General features: G+C 39.3%; 1 long non-coding RNA gene across 1 annotated transcript; it reads right to left on the bottom strand.

Moving 5' to 3' along the window:
- Positions 1-10129: 10129 nt before the first annotated feature.
- LOC125924939 (uncharacterized) lies at positions 10130-12934 on the bottom strand. The gene is made up of 2 exons (XR_007458627.1): positions 12784-12934; positions 10130-10302 (listed from the first exon to the last, which is right to left on the bottom strand). It is a non-coding gene; the product is annotated as an uncharacterized LOC125924939 (long non-coding RNA).
- Positions 12935-21564: the final 8630 nt, after the last annotated feature.

Genomic DNA, 21564 nt, shown 5'->3' on the forward strand with positions numbered 1-21564 from the left:
GGTTCTGAGTTCAAGCTCTACGTTGGGTACAGAGATTACTTAAAAGAAGAAATTAGAACAAGGACATCTGGGTGGCTCAGTTCTTTAAGCATCCAACTTCAGTTCAGGTCATGATCTCACGGGTCGTGGGTTCGAGCCCTGTGTTGGGTTCTGTGCTGACAGCTCAGAGCCTGGAGCCTGTTTCCAATTCTGTGTTTCCCTCTCTGCCCCTCCCCCACTTGTGCCCTGTTTCTCTCTCTCAAAAATAAATAAATGTTAAAAAAAATGTAATAATTAAGATGATTGTGTTCTTATTATGTAAATATGCAATTTGGGATATCATGTCTTACCATTTTGATACACATATCCTTTTTTAAAAATTTTTTTTTTAACGTTTATTTATTTTTGAGAGAGAGAGAGACAGAGCATGAACGGGGGAGGGTCAGAGAGAGAGGGAGACACAGAATCTGAAACGGTCTCCAGGGTCTGAGCTGTCAGCACAGAGCCTGACGCGGGGCTTGAACTCACGGATCGTGAGATCATGACCTGAGCCGAAGTCGGACGCTTAACCGACTGAGCCACCCAGGCGCCCCAATACACATATTCTTGTTAACATATGTTGTTTGGCATTCAACAAGGATTTCCTCTTGGGGAACCAGAGTGCCAGGTTTTAGGTCTGTTACTAATTGTGTGACCCTGGGTATGCTGTTTAATCTCTAGAATTTCATTTCGTTAGCGACAAAATGCTAATTTGGATGACATAACTACTAAGATCCTTTAGGGCTCACAAATTCTGAGTTTGTAACATCATGTAAATTAAAATGTGCAGTTCTGGTCTCCCTTTATTTTATTTTTTAAATTAATTAATTAATTCATTATTATTATTATTGTTTTTAAGTAAGCTCTAGGCCAACCATGGGGCTTGAATTCATGACCCTGAGATCCAGAGTCACATACTCTACCGACTGAGCCAGCCAGGCACCACTGTTCTCCCTTTATTTCAAAAATTAGAGGGGCGCCTGGGTGGCGCAGTCGGTTAAGCGTCCGACTTCAGCCAGGTCACGATCTCACGGTCCGTGAGTTCGAGCCCCGCATCAGGCTCTGGGCTGATGGCTCGGAGCCTGGAGCCTGTTTCCGATTCTGTGTCTCCCTCTCTCTCTGCCCCTCCCCCGTTCATGCTCTGTCTCTCTCTGTCTCAAAAAAAAAAAAAAAAAAAAGCAGAGCTCAGAGAGACTTAACAATGTTAACGGTATTTCGGAGACAGAATTTGGTGTTTCGGAGCATGAGTTCTAGGGACGGAATGCCTGGGTTTGAATCTCGCTCCCACTTTTGCTTGCTCTGCGACGTTAGACAAGTTGTATAAATATTTTGTGCTTCTTTTATCACCTATAAAATGGGCGATGTTGATGAATGATACCTGTGTGATAAGGTTGATGCAAAGATCTATCAATTAGCATGTGTTAAATGCTAAGAGCGGTGCCTGATTCATCAGAAGTATTAAATGTCATTTCCCACCTTGACCCAATATCCCACACCAGATAACAAAACAAAGGGTCCAGGAACCAAGTCTCCTGGCTGCACGAACAGTACATTTTACACTGTACCACATGTCCTCTAATGGCGTGCTTTAATTAACTATCAACACATATACAAACAGAGAGACTGAGTCCGCTATGTATTCTGTGCTGTGCTAAGCACCTTACCACCTTTTCTCTTCATTTCTCACAGTGATCCTGTCAGGTGAGTGTTTTTCAGTTACAGCACCTTACCTGCAATCTCAGAATGACAGAGGCCCCGAACACTGAAAATGCTTCATTATTCACTGGATGACTTCACTGGAACTCCTTTGCAGGCAAAAATCTGACTTGAATGGACATAAAGCAATGTATAGACTTCCATTTAGTGTGAACATGAGCATGATTCACTAGAGAAAGTAAACGTTTTTATAATGAAGAGCTGTCTCAAATCCCCTGGAGATGTTAATATGCATTGTTAGGTTGTTAGATAATACATAATGTTTGCACTGCATTCCCTTTTATTATTTGAAACTTCTAAATTGTATCTTTTTAGGGTGACACAAATGTTTTATAACTGGGGTGCCTGGGTGGCTCAGTTCAGCGACCGACTCTTGATTTCGGCTCAGGTCGTGATCTCACAGTTCATGGGACTGAGTCTGCATCAGGCTGCCAGCATAGGGCCTGCTTGGGACTCTCTCTCTCTCTCCCTCTCTCTCTCCGCCCCTCCCCCCCACTCTCTCTTTCTCTAAATAAATAAATAAATAAACTTAAAAGCGTGTTTTATAACTGTGAGGACAGTTGTACAATTCTGTCAATTTACTTAAACAATCGCTGCGGGTACCTGGGTGACTCAGTGGGCGGAGCGTCTGACTCTTGCTTTTGGTTCAGGTCATGATCCTAGGACAATGGGATCGAGCTCAGCGTTGGGCTCCACGCTGGGTATGGAGCCTGCTTGCAATTCTTTCTCTCTTCCTCCCTCTGCCTCCTCCCGCTCATGCTCTCTCTCTCTAAAACAAATAAACAAACAAATAAGTAAATACAAGTACACATGCATTTGAAAATACATATATCATTGAATTGGGTGTGCCTGGCTAGCTCGATCAGTGGCACATGCGACTCTTGATCTCAGAGTTGTAAGTTCAAGGATGTTGGGTATAGAGATTACTTAAAAATAAAATCTTAAAAAAAAAAATCACTGAATTGTACACAGAAAACACATCAATGCACATAATATTTAAATTTTACCTTAATAGCACTATGTTCAAAAGGTCATTATGGAAAGATAAACATACATAATTATTAGGAACAAAAAAATTAATTAAGGAACACCTGTAACCTTTCAAGTTTAACGTCCCCGCTGACCATGGTGTTTGGTGTTTTAGACTGAAGCTAGACTTGGATGATAAAAGGACTTGAGTGCTGTCTACACAGGATTTGAATCTGTGATGACATGTGAGTGAATTTGATAGCAGTTTTCACAAAAGAGAAAGAAACCACACACACAACATACACAAAATAGACTAAAAAAGAGTAGTAAAAAGAATTTTCAAAAAATTAATGAAATCGAATAATTCCAAATACTGCTTCTTTTATCATTTTTCTTGAATCACCCCATTCCATCAGAATTCATTTCCTCCTTATGGGCCTCCACAGACTTTTATGATTCTGTAAGGAAACTTAACAATATAGTCTAGTCATCTGAATTTGTTTTATAGAATAGTAAGCCCCTAGACAGCAAGGATAGTTCTATTCATTTTTGTATTACTTGTGGTTCATAAAGATGCTTAAATAAGGGTCTAATGAGTATCTGAATTATATTGAAGGACCACTTCCTCAGTAAAAGTTTAGACGTGAAAAGTCTATATATTTCTCCTAAATTCCAAAATACTTCTGATCCCGAGTTTTGACTAAGAGATTATAGGTCACTATTACCACACCAGTTCTACAAAAACAGATGGTTGGAAATGTTAAGTTACTTACTTGTTCAAGATGACACAGCTATTAAATGGTGGAGCTTGTGTTCCAATCTGTGTCTGGTAAACTTAGAACCCAAACCTCTATTTGCCCCTCTTGAAGAGATCTGTAACTGTGGGTACAAAATTGACACATAAATAATCTTGATTTAAAAAAATTCCCTGTAATATATCAATGTTATAGACATTTAAATTTTTTTTTCTAAGAGTTGAAGATTTTCTTAACATTTTTGGTTAGAATATTAGTCAACCTGCTTTCTTCGCTTCAGAACTTACCAGCTCTATCAGACTGCTCAAAACTATGGAGTCTTTATTCTTTTATTTGTCTCCTCTTTTAAAACTGTAAGCAATTACCTGAGCTAACCTCAACAGACAGAATTAGATAAGATAGTATGGAAAAAAACCAAAAAAACCAAAAATAGAAACTTTATCACCAATTGGGTTTTCTTTTTTTATCAAGCTCTTTAACAAATTATCTCCCCAAGCCCATCTTCTCCTGATACAATTGGGTCTCTTACCATGATGTGAGGTCACAGGATGAACTGTCAGATTTGAAAAGCAATAAATACAGTGCAGTCCAGTTTCCTGGGAAAGATCGAATGTTTTGAGTTTGACTTCCTTTCTATCCCTAAAAAACATTTCAGAAGGAAAAGATTGATGGATTCCTCATTGGTCTTTTTCCTTTGTATGTTTTGTTAGTTGTGTTTTTTTTTTAAGCCAGGCTGTGAAAAGTTGTTGTTCATTAATGAAACTCAGAAAGTAGTCAAGCCCCTTTGAAGTTTAAGACAGCATCTGTTCCACTGTCCAAAGAGAGTAGAGAAATTAACATCTCCATCACATGAGTTTCAATGTAATTCAAGTTATTACCACCCAGAAGTTGCAGGTGCAAGAATATAGCTAGCTTTGTTTTATGAAGCATATTCATGTGTGTGTGTGTGTGTGTGTGTGTATGTGTGTGCACCCACGTACAAAATAATGACCAGGTCTTATAAAATGCGTATTTTAAAAGGTAAATTACAAATGCGTTCATATTTTTTTTGCTTTCTTTTTGTTTTTTAATTTAAATTCATGTTTATTAGCATATAGTGTAGTATTGGTTTCAGTAGAATTTAGTGATTCATCACTCACACATAACACCCAGTGCTCATCCCAACAAATGCCCTCCTTAATGCCCGTCACCCATTTAGCCCAATTCCTTACCCACCTCTCCTGCAGCAGCCCTCAGTTTGTCCTCTATATTTAAGAGTCTTTTATGGTTTGCTTCCCTCTCTGTTTTTATATTATTTTATTTTTCTTTCCCTTCCCCTATATTCATCTGTTTTGTTTCTTAAATTCCACATATGAGTGAAATCATTATTTGCCTTTCTTTGATTGACTTATTTCACTTAGCATAATACATTCTAGTTCCATACACATTGTTGCAAATGGCAAGATTTCACTCTTTTTAATAGCCAAGTAATATTCCATTATATATAATGGAATAGTGCTGCTAATAACATTTGAGTACAAATGCATTCATATTAAGTTAAAATTGCTCTTCGAATGGAATTTTTCTTTATTTCAAACGACGATAGTTTTTATAGATCCATTAATTCTCCTGACACAAACACTGCTTTGTTAATTTATGTATAATTTCTTAAGGTAATCATAATCATAATCATAACCGCCAAAAATAAGGTAAGCTTCTACTTCTAAGAAGATAGAGTAGATATATTTTTCTTTATTTCACCTACAAAGTACAACTGAAACCTTGAAATTATAGATAAGACAAACAAAGGAAACCTTAAAAAGTCTGTTTCTGGAAAATAGAATAGAGACAGAAAAAAAAAAAAAAAAAACAACCCAAAGCAAAAGAAATAGAGTTCTAGCAAAAATGGTAGAAGTGTGTGTGAGTGTGTGTGAGATAGCCAAAATGGAAATCTGTGGGACTATCACAAAAGATCTAATATTTGTGAAAAGGAGATGTTCATGACAATTCTAAAAGGTCAAAGTTAAAGGGACACAAAGGGAAATAAGGTTTTTACATTTCACTCAAGTTGATAAAATTTCAACACCAGTATTCTGTGATAAATTAGATATATGTAATGTAGTATCTATGGCAACCGTTAAAAAAGATATATAAAGAGATAAATTGAAAAAAACTATAAATAGATCAAAATAGCATTTTTAAAAAATGTTTAAGCAATCCATAGGAAGGAAAGGAAAAAAGACAGAAGTGAAAAACAGATAGAACAAAAAGAAAAGAAAATTTCAAATGGTGGACTTAAGCCCCAACATATCAATAATAACATTAAATGTAAATGGTCCAAATATGCCAATTGTAAGATACAAATAAGCAGAGTAAATGAAAAACATGGTGCAAGTATGTACGGTCTACAAGAAACTTACTTCCAATATAATGATATAGGTAGGTTAAAAGTAAACGAAAGGAAAAAGATATATCATGGAAACATTAAAAGAAAGCAGGGGCACCTGGCTGGCTCAGTAGGAGCATATGACTCTGGTTCTTGGGGTTCTGGGTTAGAACCCCACACTGGGTGTAGACATTACTTTAAAAATAAAATCTTTAAAAAAACATTAAAAGAAAGCAGAAATATCTGTATTAGTATCAGCTAAAGTGGATTTCAAGGCAGTAAAAGTTATGATATGCTAAGAGGTATATTACATAATGGTAAAAAAGATCAATCTGCAAAAAAAAAGGAATCCTAAATGTGTATGCATCAGACAACAAGAGCTTCAAAATCTGTGAAGGAAAAAATAATAAAATTGAAAGGAGAAATAGACAAATTCACACTTCCAATCTCTCTCTCAACAACTGGGAGAACCAGACAGAAAATCTGAAAAACAGTACAACTCAACAACACAATCAACCAACAGAATCGAATCAACATTTATAGAACACTTTGTTCACCAAGAGTGGAATATATTCAAGTGTTCACAGAAAATATTGCTAGGTGGGCCATACCATGGACCATAAAACAGATCTCAAAACATTTAAAATAAATGAAATCACACAGAATGTGTTTTCTGCTACAATGGAATCAAACTAGAAATTGATAACAGAAAGGGAAGAAAATAACCAAACATGTGGAAACTAAACAATATACTTTTAAATAATCCATGGGTCAAAGAGGAACTTTCAAGGTAGATAAGAAAATATACTGAATGGAATGAAAATAAAAATACAGCATATCAAAGCATGTGGGGAGTAGTTAAAATGGTGTTGAGAGGGAAATTTACAGTGTTCTACATGCATGCTTTAGAAAAGAAGAAATATCTAAATAAATAGAAATTTTTAAAAATTCTTACATAGTAATTTAGATTAATTTATAAGTTCTTATAATTCCAATAGTTGCTACTTTATTTTATTACTACTAATTTACAAGTTTATATGACTAAGAGACAAAAAAGGATATTGCTAACTGACAAAATAAATAACAAATAAAAAGTATAGGAAACACAGAAGTACCTATAAGTTTACTACTAAACAGAATAAAGTAGCAACTGATATTAAATTGCTATTGTGGCTTTCATTTGGTGTGTATCATCCATCATTTCAAATTTCTGTTAGCTTTTTTTCTTAAAAATTTCTTTTGCTTGGCTTTTTTGTTTTCAAAAATGTGTCTGTTTAGGGAAAAAATGGTAGAAATGTGTGTGTGTGTGTGTGTGTGTGTGAGATAGCCAAAATGGAAAACGAGCTTTTTATGTGAGTAAACTTAATACATTTATGCTTATTATATTGCCATTTTAAAATATAATTAGACTTATTTTTACCTCTGGTTTCATATATTCTATTTATCATACAATTATATTTGTGGAAAGAAAAATGACATTTTTTTTATAGCATTGGGTTTTTAAAAGTTTTTATTAAATCCAGCTGAGTTTTTAAAAAAGTAAATTCTGGGGCCCCTGGGTGGCTCAGCCAGTTAAGTGTCCGACTTCAGCTCAGGTCATGATCTCGGGGTCCATGAGTTCGAGCCCCGCGTCGTGCTCTGTGCTGACAGCTCAGAGCCCGGAGCCTGTTTCAGATTCTGTGTCTCCCTCTCTCTGACCCTCCCCCGTTCATGCGCTGTCTCTCTCTGTCTCAAAAATAAATAAACATTAAAAAAAAAAAAAGGAAAAAAAAAAAAGTAAATTCTACGCCCAACGCACGGCTTGAACTCAAGATCCCGACGTCAAGAGCCACATCCAAGTGAACCATCCAGGTGCCCCAGAAAAATGACATTTTAGATTTGTGCACTTTGCATACTTCACATTGGTGCCTCTGTGTGGAATTAATGTATGATCAGAAGACCTGTTTATAAATACTGAGAACCGGAACAATGGACTGGTAGATGAGATACAGAGGGGAAATTAGATTTGAGAAATGTATAGAAAATAAAAGTAAAACAACTTGAATCTTAGTTGAATGAGGGAAGTGGCAGACACAAAGATTACTTCACGAGCTCTAGCTGGGAGGACTTACCAGAGGGTGTCAGCATACAACCCAAGTATGGAGTACAGTTGCCCCGAATGTGCCATTCCTCTCCCTGTAGATCCAGTCCCCTAGGGGCTCGTTGGAAAATTACACTTTCCACCCCTTCGATGTCAGCTTTGTCCACGTGACTTGTTTAAACCAATGAACTGGGAGCAGAAGTGTGGTGTCACTTCCGAGCAGAAGCGGCCCAAATCCAGCCTCCTCTGCCACCTTCTCTTCCTTTGAATGTCCCAGGCAGGAGCTGTTCTCTCAGCCTGGACACCAAAGTAAAGAGCCATGAAGCAAAGCCTCAGTCAATGACACAAATACATTGAGAAATAACCTTTGCTTTCGTAAGTCACTGTGATTTGGGGTCTTTTTTGTACCGTAGTATAACCTAGCCTCAGCTGACTAATATGTGCCGATGAGTTTCCTTATTATCCTGTCAGAACATGTTATTTCTATGAGCCATAGGTATTGACGCCACTTTTTCTCGTACACTCAAGACTTGCATGAATGGGATGATACATAGCAAGTGAATAAAGGTTTAGAATATTTGAAATTGGGACTGCCTAGTAAATCCTCCCTATATGGTCAATTTACTTAAAGAATGTGGATATATGGGTGGGTGGGGAGAAAGAGTTTATATATATCTGTATATATTTCTTTATATATTATACACATTTATATTATGCATTATATATAATTATATTTATCTCACCTTAATGATATTATTTGTTTTTTTTGTTTGTTTGTTTGTTTGTTTTTCAACGTTTTTTATTTATTTTTGGGACAGAGAGAGACAGAGCATGAACGGGGGAGGGGCAGAGAGAGAGGGAGACACAGAATCGGAAACAGGCTCCAGGCTCCGAGCCATCAGCCCAGAGCCTGACGCGGGGCTCGAACTCACGGACCACGAGATCGTGACCTGGCTGAAGTCGGACGCTTAACCGACTGCACCACCCAGGCGCCCCCTTAATGATATTATTTGTATAGCAACAGAAAACATTTTTGTTAGTCTCTACAAAGAATAGGAATATGTGTGAAAGTTAAGAATTAGCACAGTTTATGTCAATTTGTTTAAACAATTATTTTTAAACCACAATCATTTTTCCCACTGATCCTAATGTCACCATTTCCCCCCAAAATAAAAACTTTTAGCCTTTTAGATTATAGCCTATATTTCAAAATATAAATAGGAATATTTGGAGAGAGACAAAAGAGGAAAGAACCTTTGGAGACTGATCTAATCGTACTTGGGTGAGTTACTGTAGATGTTTGAGGATGATTAAAATTTCATCTATCAAAATAAAAATAAGCCGGGCGCCTGGGTGGCTCAGTCGGTTGAGCATCCGACTTTGGCTCAGGTCATGATCCCATGGTTTGTGGGTTCGAGCCCCACGTCGGGCTCTGTGATGACAGCTCAAAGCCTGGAGCCTGCTTCGGATTCTGTGTCTCCCTCTGTCTCTGCCCCTCCCCTGCTCATGCTGTCTCTGTCTCTGTCTCTGTCTCAAAAATAAATAAAACATTTAAAAAATAAATAAAAACAAGCCAATGACAGTTATTGTTCAAGAATAATGTTTTGTAGAAGATATAAACATTAGACTCCCTTTTTTCCTTGCTCCTTCCCTCCTTTTATATAAATATATATATTTTTTAGGATCTATATATACCGGGCAGTGTGCTAGATGCTAGGGATTAATCAAAGAACAGGGCAGAGCCTGTCCCTGACTAAAATGAATTACATGTTTTAAATAGGCAGGACACATTCCTTCCTCATCTAAACAAGGCACAAGAGGGGCGCCTGGGTGGCTCAGTCGTTTGAGCGTCCAACTTCAGCTCACGTCACCATCTTGTGGTTCGTGGGTTCGAGCCCTGAGTGGGGCTCTGTGCTGACAGCTCAGAGCCTGGAGGCTGCTTTGGATTCTGTGTCTCCCTCTCTGCCCCTACCCTGCTCGTGCTCTGTCTCTCTTTCCCTCTCAAAAATAAACATTAAAAAATTATACAAAAAAAAAAAAATAAACAAGGCACAAGATTTTCAACAAACTTGCAATCTTCACCGAGAAAAGCCAAGTCACCCTCAGGTGTAGCTGGCCAGTTAGAGGCCACTGAAGAAACAGAAGGTTGTTGGCCTTCTCCAATTTGGGTTTTCCCACTGGCAAAAGGAGAGACCGCCTGTATAAACAGTGATTCCAAGAAGCCAATGCCTGTGGCAGAGTACTTTATTAAGTGAAATGGTGGAAAGCCATTATTTAGTTAAAAGGCAAAGCGGAGCATTTGAGAAGACACTGGACTGGAGCAGAAACAAAGCATGAGGTTCCTTCTGCAAGTCGGGTAACCTTGGGCAAATCATGTCTTCTGAGTTCAAGTTCTTCGTCTGTGAAACAGAAGTAACGAGATCAGTTTTATCTTCTCATAGCGTTGTTAGGAATATCAAATAGACACAGGTAATGTTCACTGCAAATGTATCTTGCTCTTTTTATTTAAAAATTATTTATTGTTTATTTTAGAGAAAGCCGACGTGCACGTGTGAGCCGGGTAGAGGGGCAGAAGGAGACAGAATCCTGTGTGGGCTCTGCACGGAGCCCAACACAGGGCTTGATCCCATGACCCTGGAATCATGACCTGAGCTGAAGTCACGGGTTGGACCCTCAACAGACTAAGCCACCCAAGGTGCCCTTTGCTCCTTTTATTTTAAATCTTACCATTTCCTTACCCACCGCCTTTTCCTGCAGTTTTTGTCTATGTAAACAAGTAGCATAAGTCTGGGTTGGCTCCTCCCAGAACATCTAATACTATTGCATTAGGTCCATTATATTATAGGTCAGTCAGTAGCCAATATTTTTTTAATATCTATTATTTTTAAGGCTTCACATCAGGTGCTCCAAGGGACACAAAAGTGAATGTCACAACTGCTTTGGCATGACAGAAACTCTAGTTTTTGCTTTGGTTTGTTCTTAAGATTTTATTTTTGAGGGGCGCCTGGGTGGCTCAGTCGGTTAAGCGGCCGACTTCGGCTCAGGTCATGATCTCGCGGTCCGTGAGTTCGAGCCCCGCGTCGGGCTCTGTGCTGACAGCTCAGAGCCTGGAGCCTGTTTCAGATTCTGTGTCTCCCTCTCTCTGACCCTCCCCTGTTCATGCTCTGTCTCTCTCTGTCTCAAAAATAAATAAACGTTAAAAAAAAATTTTTTTTAAAAAGATTTTATTTTTGAGTAATCTCTATACCCAATGTGGGGCTCAAACTTACAACCCTGAGGTCAAGAGTTACAGGCTCTATGCTTGAGCCAGCTGAGTGCCCCCAGAAGCTCTAGTTTTAAGAATTTATCCCAAGGGATGAGGCACCTGGGTGGCTCAGTTGGTGAAACATCCGACTCTTCATTTCAGCTCAGGTCATGATCTCAGGGTCGTGGGACGGAGTCCCATGTCAGGATTGTGCTGGCAGCATGGAGCCTGCTTGGGATTCTCTTTCCCTCTCTCTCGGCCTGCCCCATTCAAAATCAATAAATAAACTTAATAAAAAAAAAAAGAAGAAGAAGAATCTATGCCAAGGGGATAATGGTACACGACTGAAAAAGTTTAAAATGGAAAACATGTCTTACAATATTTTTGTAATAGATAACGGAGAATAAAATAAACTATTAAGCAAAAGAGATTGGTTAAATATGTTCTGAAGTATTAGTAGCATAGAATAATAAGCAGTCATTTAAAAAGACTATGTAGATCGCTGTAACAATTGAAAAAAAAGGTACAAAAAATAAATGTTCCTCTTTTTGTAACTTCTATACATCAATCCATGTATCTATATGAAAAGATTGGCAACACTTCTGAGTGTCAATTCTCTTTTTACACTCTCTTGTGGTGTGATTCACTTACAACAAATAAGCATCATTTCTACAAAAACAATAAAGCTATTTTTTTAAATCTTTAATATTTATTTATTTTTGAGAGAGAGAAAGAGACAGAGTGTGAGCAGGGGAGGGGCAGAGAGAGAGGGAGACACAGAATCTGAAGCAGGCTCCAGGCTCTGAGCTGGACAACGGGGCTCGAACTCACAAACTGCCAAGACCATGACCTGAGCTGAAGTCAGACACTAACTGACTGAGCCACTGAGGTGCCCCCAAGAAAGCTATTTTCAAAGAACTGAAAGAAAGTGAATGCCATAGGACTAGGCTTCAAGAATTCACAAGCAAAACTAGTGTAAACACACAACTCGTTAGGGGTAAGTGTGATGAAAAGAGCAGTGTGGAGTCTCATAAAGATAAAGGGAGATGAATAAGAACATCAAGCCAGGCAGAGATAGGAAAAGTATTTTTATTTTATTGTTAATTTCATTATATTTATTTTATTTTATCTTATTTTAGAGAGGAGGGAGGGGCAGAGAGAGAGGGAGAGAGAATCCTGAGTAGGCTCCTCATTGTTAGCACGGAGCCCGTCGCAGGCCTTGATTCCACAATCCTGAGATCATGACCTGAGCTGAAATCAAGAGTCAAATGCTTAACCCACTGAGCCACCCAGGTGCCCTTGAAAAAGTATTTTAGGCAGAAAGGACAAATAGAGGGGTATCTGGGTGCCTCAATCAGTTAAGTGTCTGACTTCAGCTCAGGTCACGGTCTTGCAGTTTGTGAGTTTGAGCCCCGCGTCGGGCTCTGTGCTGACAGCTCAGAGCCTGGAGCCTGCTTCGGATTCTGTGTCTCCCTCTCTCTGCCCCTCTCCCACTAATGCTGTCTCTCTCTCTCTCTTTCTCTCTCTCTCCCTCTCTCTCTCAAAAATAAACAAACATGAAAAAAAATTTTAAAAAAGAAAAGAAAGGACAAACAGAGTAAGTTATTGGGATGGAAACATGCTCTAACTTGCTTACCATAAGTACACTGTTGTCAAAGAACAAAAAGTCGGTCGAGGAAATCTGAAGATCTAATTGTCTTTATTAAATGATTCATGAGTGGGGCAGCGTCCCATCTAGCAAGCAGAGGGGAGCTCTGAGGAGGTGTAAAAACAGAAGGTTTTCATAGGAAGGAGGTTGTTAACAAAAGAAGTTAACGAAAGAAAAGACTGTTCCAGACAAGGCCACATTCCTTTAGGGAGAAGGGCAGGGGTCTTAATAGATGGATTACCTCATTTTTGGGGGAGATGGAGAGGGCCCGTGTGATAGATTGCCTCATTGGTACTGATCAGAAAATTCTTGACTGACCCCCTAAGACATATATTTCTGCGGGAGGCTGAAGCTGCAATTAGGTTAGGTATGATGCCCAGATTTGGTGACTTAGCCTAAGTAACACCATTTTGGACCTGGGGTTTTCTTTCTAACACTGTAAATGGGAAAGTCCGCTATCAGGTTGGAAAGTTTAAGGCCATATCAGACGAAGAATTTGGGCCTTTGCTGAGCTGACGATGAAAAGTGGTGATATTTTAGGTGAATGATATACTCAGATTGCACGGCATAAAATTTTAGTCTTGCGTGGATGCCTTGGTGTAGCTCCTGGCAGTACAACACTTAGAGGAAAGACCTTATTTCTGAGCCTATTCCCAGGGCTAACAAAAGCTTCCACCCTTGGAGGTCAGGGGTCCGAGGAAGGATGCTGTGGTGCCTGATTTCAGGAACAGTGGAGGCACTTGGCCGTGTAAGCTGGTACTCCTACAATACATGTGTTCAAGGCCCCTGTCACCAGCTAGACCACAAGACCTGACATATACTGTCCACTTTCTTGTACTCACTAATGTTTGTCCCACATTTGCCTTAATCCCTTTTCTCCAGCTTAACTCTTAACTCAGGCAAATGGAACCAGAAACCACCTCTCAGGTGATGGCAACTGCCCTGACAAGGTCTCCAGCTGGCCCAGACCACCCAGACTTTCTTTCTTTCTTTCTTTCTTTCTTTCTCTCTCTCTCTCTCTCTCTCTTTCTTTCTTTCTACATTTATTTATTATTGAGAGACAGGGAGACACAGAGCATGAGCAGGGGAGGGGTAGAGAGAGGGGGAGACACAGAATCTGAAGCAGGCTCCAGTCTCTGAGCTGTCAGCACACAGCCCGACACAGGGATTGAACTCACAAACTGCGAGATCATGACCTGAGCTGAAGTCGATCGCCTAGCCAACCGAGCCACCCAGGCGCCCCCAGACTTTCTGAGCTAAACCCATTTGGTGCCTATGCAGATGGACCATGGAGTGACCTTTGGAATGACCTACCATTACTTTTACATCATTATAATACTAAAAACTCCACCCAAGGAGAAGCCTCAGCCTCACTTACATAACACACAAAGTGTAGGCACGTTTCCTTAAGGCCCATCCAGGACCTTATGCCCATCTTTATATACAATGACAAGCCTTCCCTATCTAACTATTCACCCTAACCCTAAACAAAAAGAACCCATTCACCCTCTCCAGGGGAGCCAGGCTTTGGAACCCATTCTGTGATCTCTTTGTTTACTGCAAATAAGAGTTTTCTTTGTACAACAACTCAACCTGGGGCAGTTTCTGACTCAGGAGGGAGAGAACTCACCTTGGTTGGTTTGGTTACACCAACACATTAGAGGATGTAGCCTGGAGTAGGAAAAAGGAAGCCAGTTTGATTTATAGATATTAGGCCTTTAGATATATGGCATATCAGCCTTCACTAGTACTCTTGTGCTGAGTCCTGCAAATGTTAGTGGCCAGACTGTAGGACAGATGATTGATAAGCACATAGTAGATGATCGATAAGCTTTTGGGGAATGAATACTTGGCAACAATGAACACAGTAACTCAAACTGGGGAACAAGGACGGAGCGTAGACCAACTTGGCCAGTATTTCCAAGAGACAAGCTCTCCTGCTATATTTCCAACTCAGTATCGTCAGTTAAACAGCATAAATTTAGTTATTTGGAAGAGAGTTGGTAAGCCACGTTCAAGTTATTATATTTAGAATATTTCTTATTTTATTTAGAAATTTAAATTTAATAATGACCCAAGAAATAGCAAATGTATCTCTCTTCTTTGCTCTAAAAGCAGAAGTGTAAATATTTATCTCAGTTAACCATTTATTTGTGGACACTCCTACCAAAGAAACTTGCCAGAAGCCTGGGCATAAAAACCCTTGATTCAATCAGGCCTGAATCACTGACTCATTGTGTATGACCTGGGGCAAGTCACTTGACCTCTCAGAACATTCAGCAGGAAACACAGGTGTAAAGCAAGAGTGTGCTGAAAACCAGATGCTCCATCTAAGTTGGCTTCTAAGTTGGTAAATACGTCGTGGAAGAAAAAGAACATTGAATTCTTTCAAAGAAGTATTTTAAATTTGGCATTTAATTCTTAAACATGGGGCTTCTTAGAACTTGGTGAATACTTAGATAGCAAATTCCTTATGAACTGCATACTTACTTCTGGTACTCAACTTTATTGTAAAAGGATTTTCTTTAGGAATTAAAAACCAAATCTGCAGCTTTTAAATCTTTGAGATTTGCAGGTTTTGAACTTTTTGAAATCTGAGCAATGCTAGTGATGAAGTTTTGGGGTCCTGGGGGGGTTGTGGGGTCTGGAGCCGATGGCCAAGAAAGAATTCCTGAAGACGTCTTTGGTGCAAAAAAGGTGATTTTATTAAAGCATGGGGACAGGACCAATGGGCAGGAAGAGTTGCATGGGATCCTGATGGGTAACTCATTACATGCCCTCAGGTTGGGAGGGGTCAGGGATAGAGTAAGTCTCTAAAGAATTTTGGAAGCAAAGTTTCCAGGACCTTGAGGGGTTACCTGTTGTTAGGAAAACATCATTTATTACTGTTTTGTAAAACCTCAGTCATGAGACCCTATCAGATGTATATTAGGGGTCCATAAGTTGGAGTCCAATTGCCAGCATATCCTGGGCTAGCTGAGATAAAGGAAGTATATTTAAAGGATCCTCAAGATTGGGAAAATTAAGCTAAGTTTCTCTTTGGCCCCTAGCAAAGTGTCATCCTCCAGGCAGCTGAGCTCCTAGAGGGAGGTCACTCTGCCAGTTTCAAGGACTTGTTAATGGGTTATAGGCAGTAAGGAATTTAATTTTTAATTGCCTTAGTTTCCCACATTACCATGCCAAGCATTTAAGCCCCTTTCCTTTGTTCTTGGGCAGCCAGGATTGTCTGAGAAATATCACACATATTCCACCTGGGGGGGGGGGGGGCGGGTGTGCTAGCTTGTTCTTTGCCCTTAGCCTGCCTCATGCTCCCTCATCAGTAAAAATAGGAGCAAAAAGCCCTCTAGGACTGGGAAGACTGAATATCTCCATAGCAGCGAAGGAGCAAGTTCTTAGATACTTATATTTCAACCTAACAATGTTTTCAACGACACCAATAATTTTGGTTAAAATTGCTTGCACACTTATCAGAGTTTTAGGTGGATAATTTTATTTACTTCTCACATGAACTTCTAAAGTCAAGTTTTCCTACTATACCCATTTTACAGAGAGAGAAACTGAGGCTTTGAGAGATTAAGCGATTTGCCCAAGACCATATAGCATTGCCCGAGACAGGTGGTGGGAGTTTAGAGCTCTCACTTTCACACTTGGTAATACCTTCCTTGGGGTGGAAATCACTGGATTAATATGCCAGCAGATAACGTATTGATTAGATAAGCCTCATCAAGACAAAGATGCTGGCTCTAAAAGAGATATTCTTTGGAACTCACAATTCAGCTGTATTTTGCAAAAGAGGCATTTTTACTCTTTTGTTATCCAATCACAGTTAGGGACAAAAATCGAATCTTAAAGAGCTATGTGTAAAAAGCCCAGGAAATGATCTCTTCATCTCTAAAGCAGAAGTTCCCAAGCTTCAGAGTGCCTAAGAATTACCTGAGGAATCTTTCAAAATAGGCTCGTCCCCAGGACTCGCTGCTATGAATTTGCATGAAGTAGGTCTAGGGTTTGAACATGAGTCTGTAGTTTTATTTATTTTTTTTTTATTTTATTTTTTTTATTTTTTTTTTTATTTTTTAATATATGAAATTTACTGTCAAATTGGTTTCCATACAACACCCAGTGCTCATCCCAAAAGGTGCCCTCCTCAATACCCATCACCCACCCTGCCCTCCCTCCCACCCCCCATCAACCCTCAGTTTGTTCTCAGTTTTTAACAGTCTCTTATGCTTTGGCTCTCTCCCACTCTAACCTCTTTTTTTTTTTTTTTTCCTTCCCCTCCCCCATGGGTTTCTGTTATGTTTCTCAGGATCCACATAAGAGTGAAACCATATGGTATCTGTCTTTCTCTGTATGGCTTATTTCACTCAGCATCACACTCTCCAGTTCCATCCACGTTGCTACAAAAGGCCATATTTCATTTTTTCTCATTGCCACATAGTATTCCATTGTGTATATAAACCACAATTTCTTTATCCATTCATCAGTTGATGGACATTTAGGCTCTTTCCATAATTTGGCTATTGTTGAGAGTGCCGCTATAAACATTGGGGTACAGGTGCCCCTATGCATCAGTACTCCTGTATCCCTTGGATAAATTCCTAGCAGTGCTATTGCTGGGTCATAGGGTAGGTCTATTTTTAATTTTCTGAGGAACCTCCACACTGCTTTCCAGAGCGGCTGCACCAATTTGCATTCCCACCAACAGTGCAAGAGGGTTCCTGTTTCTCCACATCCTCTCCAGCATCTATAGTCTCCTGATTTGTTCATTTTGGCCACTCTTACTGGCGTGAGGTGATATCTGAGGGTGGTTTTGATTTGTATTTCCCTGATAAGGAGCGACGTTGAACATCTTTTCATGTGCCTGTTGGCCATCCGGATGTCTTCTTTAGAGAAGTGTCTATTCATGTTTTCTGCCCATTTCTTCACTGGGTTATTTGTTTTTCGGGTGTGGAGTTTGATGAGCTCTTTATAGATTTTGGATACTAGCCCTTTGTCCGATGTGTCATTTGCAAATATCTTTTCCCATTCCGTTGGTTGCCTTTTAGTTTTGTTGGTTGTTTCCTTTGCTGTGCAGAAGCTTTTTATCTTCATAAGGTCCCAGTAATTCACTTTTGCTCTTAATTCCCTTGCCTTTGGGGATGTGCCGAGTAAGAGATTGCTACGGCTGAGGTCAGAGAGGTCTTTTCCTGCTTTCTCCTCTAAGGTTTTGATGGTTTCCTGTCTCACATTCAGGTCCTTTATCCATTTTGAGTTTATTTTTGTGAATGGTGTGAGAAAGTGGTCTAGTTTCAACCTTCTGCATGTTGCTGTCCAGTTCTCCCAGCACCATTTGTTAAAGAGACTGTCTTTTTTCCATTGGATGTTCTTTCCTGCTTTGTCAAAGATGAGTTGGCCATACGTTTGTGGGTCTAGTTCTGGGGTTTCTATTCTATTCCATTGGTCTATGTGTCTGTTTTTATGCCAATACCATGCTGACTTGATGATGACAGCTTTGTAGTAGAGGCTAAAGTCTGGGATTGTGATGCCTCCTGCTTTGGTCTTCTTCTTCAAAATTACTTTGGCTATTCGGGGCCTTTTGTGGTTCCATGTGAATTTTAGGATTGCTTGTTCTAGTTTCGAGAAGAATGCTGGTGCAATTTTGATTGGGATTGCATTGAATGTGTAGATAGCTTTGGGTAGTATTGACATTTTGACAATATTTATTCTTCCAATCCATGAGCAGGGAATGTCTTTCCATTTCTTTATATCTTCTTCAATTACCTGCATAAGCTTTCTATAGTTTTCAGCATACAGATCTTTTACATCTTTGGTTAGATTTATTCCTAGGTATTTTATGCTTCTTGGTGCAATTGTGAATGGGATCAGTTTCTTCATTTGTCTTTCTGTTGCTTCATTGTTAGTGTATAAGAATGCAACTGATTTCTGCACATTGATTTTGTATCCTGCAACTTTGCTGAGTTCATGTATCAGTTCTAGCAGACTTTTGGTGGAGTCTATCGGATTTTCCATGTATAATATCATGTCATCTGCAAAAAGCGAAAGCTTGACTTCGTCTTTGCCAATTTTGATGCCTTTGATTTCCTTTTGTTGTCTGATTGCTGATGCTAGAACTTCCAGCACTATATTAAACAACAGCGGTGACAGTGGGCATCCCTGTCGTGTTCCTGATCTCAGGGAAAAAGCTCTCAGTTTTTCCCCGTTGAGGATGATGTTAGCTGTGGGCTTTTCATAAATGGCCTTTATGATCTTTAAGTATGTTCCTTCTATCCCGACTTTCTCAAGGGTTTTTATTAAGAAAGGGTGCTGGATTTTGTCAAAGGCCTTTTCTGCATCGATTGACAGGATCATATGGTTCTTCTCTTTTTTTTTGTTAATGTGATGTATCACGTTGATCGATTTGCGAATGTTGAACCAGCCCTGCATCCCAGGAATGAATCCCACTTGATCGTGGTGAATAATTCTTTTTATATGCTGTTGAATTCGATTTGCTAGTATCTTATTAAGAATTTTTGCATCCATATTCATCAAGGATATTGGCCTGTAGTTCTCTTTTTTTACTGGGTCTCTGTCTGGTTTAGGAATCAAAGTAATACTGGCTTCATAGAATGAGTCTGGAAGTTTTCCTTCCCTTTCTATTTCTTGGAATAGCTTGAGAAGGATAGGTATTATCTCTGCTTTAAATGTCTGGTAGAACTCCCCTGGGAAGCCATCTGGTCCTGGACTCTTATTTGTTGGGAGATTTTTGATAACCGATTCAATTTCTTCGCTGGTTATGGGTCTGTTCAAGCTTTCTATTTCCTCCTGATTGAGTTTTGGAAGAGTGTGGGTGTTTAGAAATTTGTCCATTTCTTCCAGGTTGTCCAATTTGCTGGCATATAATTTTTCATAGTATTCCCTGATAATTGTTTGTATCTCTGAGGGATTGGTTGTAATCATTCCATTTTCATTCATGATCTTATCTATTTGGGTCATCTCCCTTTTCTTTTTGAGAAGCCTGGCTAGAGGTTTGTCAATTTTGTTTATTTTTTCAAAAAACCAACTCTTGGTTTCGTTGATCTGCTCTACAGTTTTTTTAGATTCTATATTGTTTATTTCTGCTCTGATCTTTATTATTTCTCTTCTTCTGCTGGGTTTAGGCTGCCTTTGCTGTTCTGCTTCTATTTCCTTTAGGTGTGCTGTTAGATTTTGTATTTGGGATTTTTGTTGTTTCTTGAGATAGGCCTGGATTGCAATGTATTTTCCTCTCAGGACTGCCTTCGCTGCATCCCAAAGCGTTTGGATTGTTGTATTTTCATTTTCGTTTGTTTCCATGTATATTTTAATTTCTTCTCTAATTGCCTGGTTGACCCACTCATTCGTTAGTAGGGTGTTCTTTAACCTCCATGCTTTTGGAGGTTTTCCAGACTTTTTCCTGTGGTTGATTTCAAGCATCATAGCATTGTGGTCTGAAAGTATGCATGGTATAATTTCAATTCTTGTAAACTTATGAAGGGCTGTTTTGTGACCCAGTATATGATCTATCTTGGAGAATGTTCCATGTGCACTCGAGAAGAAAGTATATTCTGTTGCTTTGGGATGCAGAGTTCTAAATATATCTGTCAAGTCCATCTGATCCAATGTATCATTCAGGGCCCTTGTTTCTTTATTGACTGTGTGTCTAGATGATCTATCCATTTCTGTAAGTGGGGTGTTAAAGTCCCCTGCAATGACCACATTCTTATCAATAAGGTTGCTTATGTTTATGAGTAATTGCTTTATATATCTGGGGGCTCGGGTATTTGGCGCATAGACATTTATAATAGTTAGCTCTTCCTGGTGGATAGACCCTGTGATTATTATATAATGCCCTTCTTCATCTCTTGTTACAGCCTTTAATTTAAAGTCTAGTTTGTCTGATATAAGTATGGCTACTCCAGCTTTCTTTTGGCTTCCAGGAGCATGATAAATAGTTCTCCATCCCCTCACTCTCAATCTAAAGGTGTCCTCAGATCTAAAATGAGTCTCTTGTAGACAGCAAATAGATGGGTCTTGTTTTTTTTATCCATTCTGATACCCTATGTCTTTTAGTTGGCGCATTTAATCCATTTACATTCAGTGTTATTATAGAAAGATATGGGTTTAGAGTCATTGTGATGTCTGTATGTTTTATGCTTGTAGTGATGTCTCTGGTACTTTGTCTCACAGGATCCCCCTTAGGATCTCTTGTAGGGCTGGTTTCGTGGTGACAAATTCCTTCAGTTTTTGTTTGTTTGGGAAGACCTTTATCTCTCCTTCTATTCTAAATGACAGACTTGCTGGATAAAGGATTCTCGGCTGCATATTTTTTCTGTTTAGCACACTGTAGATATCGTGCCAAGCCTTTCTGGCCTGCCAAGTTTCAAAGGAGAGATCAGTCACGAGTCTTATAGGTCTCCCTTTATAAGTGAGGGCACGTTTATCCCTTGCTGCTTTCAGAATTTTCTCTTTATCCTTGTATTTTGCCAGTTTCACTATGATATGTCGTGCAGAAGATCGATTCAAGTTACGTCTGAAGGGAGTTCTCTGTGCCTCTTGGATTTCAATGCCTTTTTCCTTCCCCAGTTCAGGGAAGTTCTCAGCTATAATTTCTTCAAGTACCCCTTCAGCACCTTTCCCTCTCTCTTCCTCCTCTGGGATACCAATTATGCGTATATTATTTTTTTTTAGTGTATCACTTAGTTCTCTAATTTTCCCCTCATACTCCTGGATTTTTTTATCTCTCTTTCTTTCAGCTTCCTCTTTCTCCATAAC

Source organism: Panthera uncia, chromosome F2, assembly GCF_023721935.1.
Source record: "Panthera uncia isolate 11264 chromosome F2, Puncia_PCG_1.0, whole genome shotgun sequence".
Lineage (NCBI taxonomy): Eukaryota > Metazoa > Chordata > Mammalia > Carnivora > Felidae > Panthera > Panthera uncia.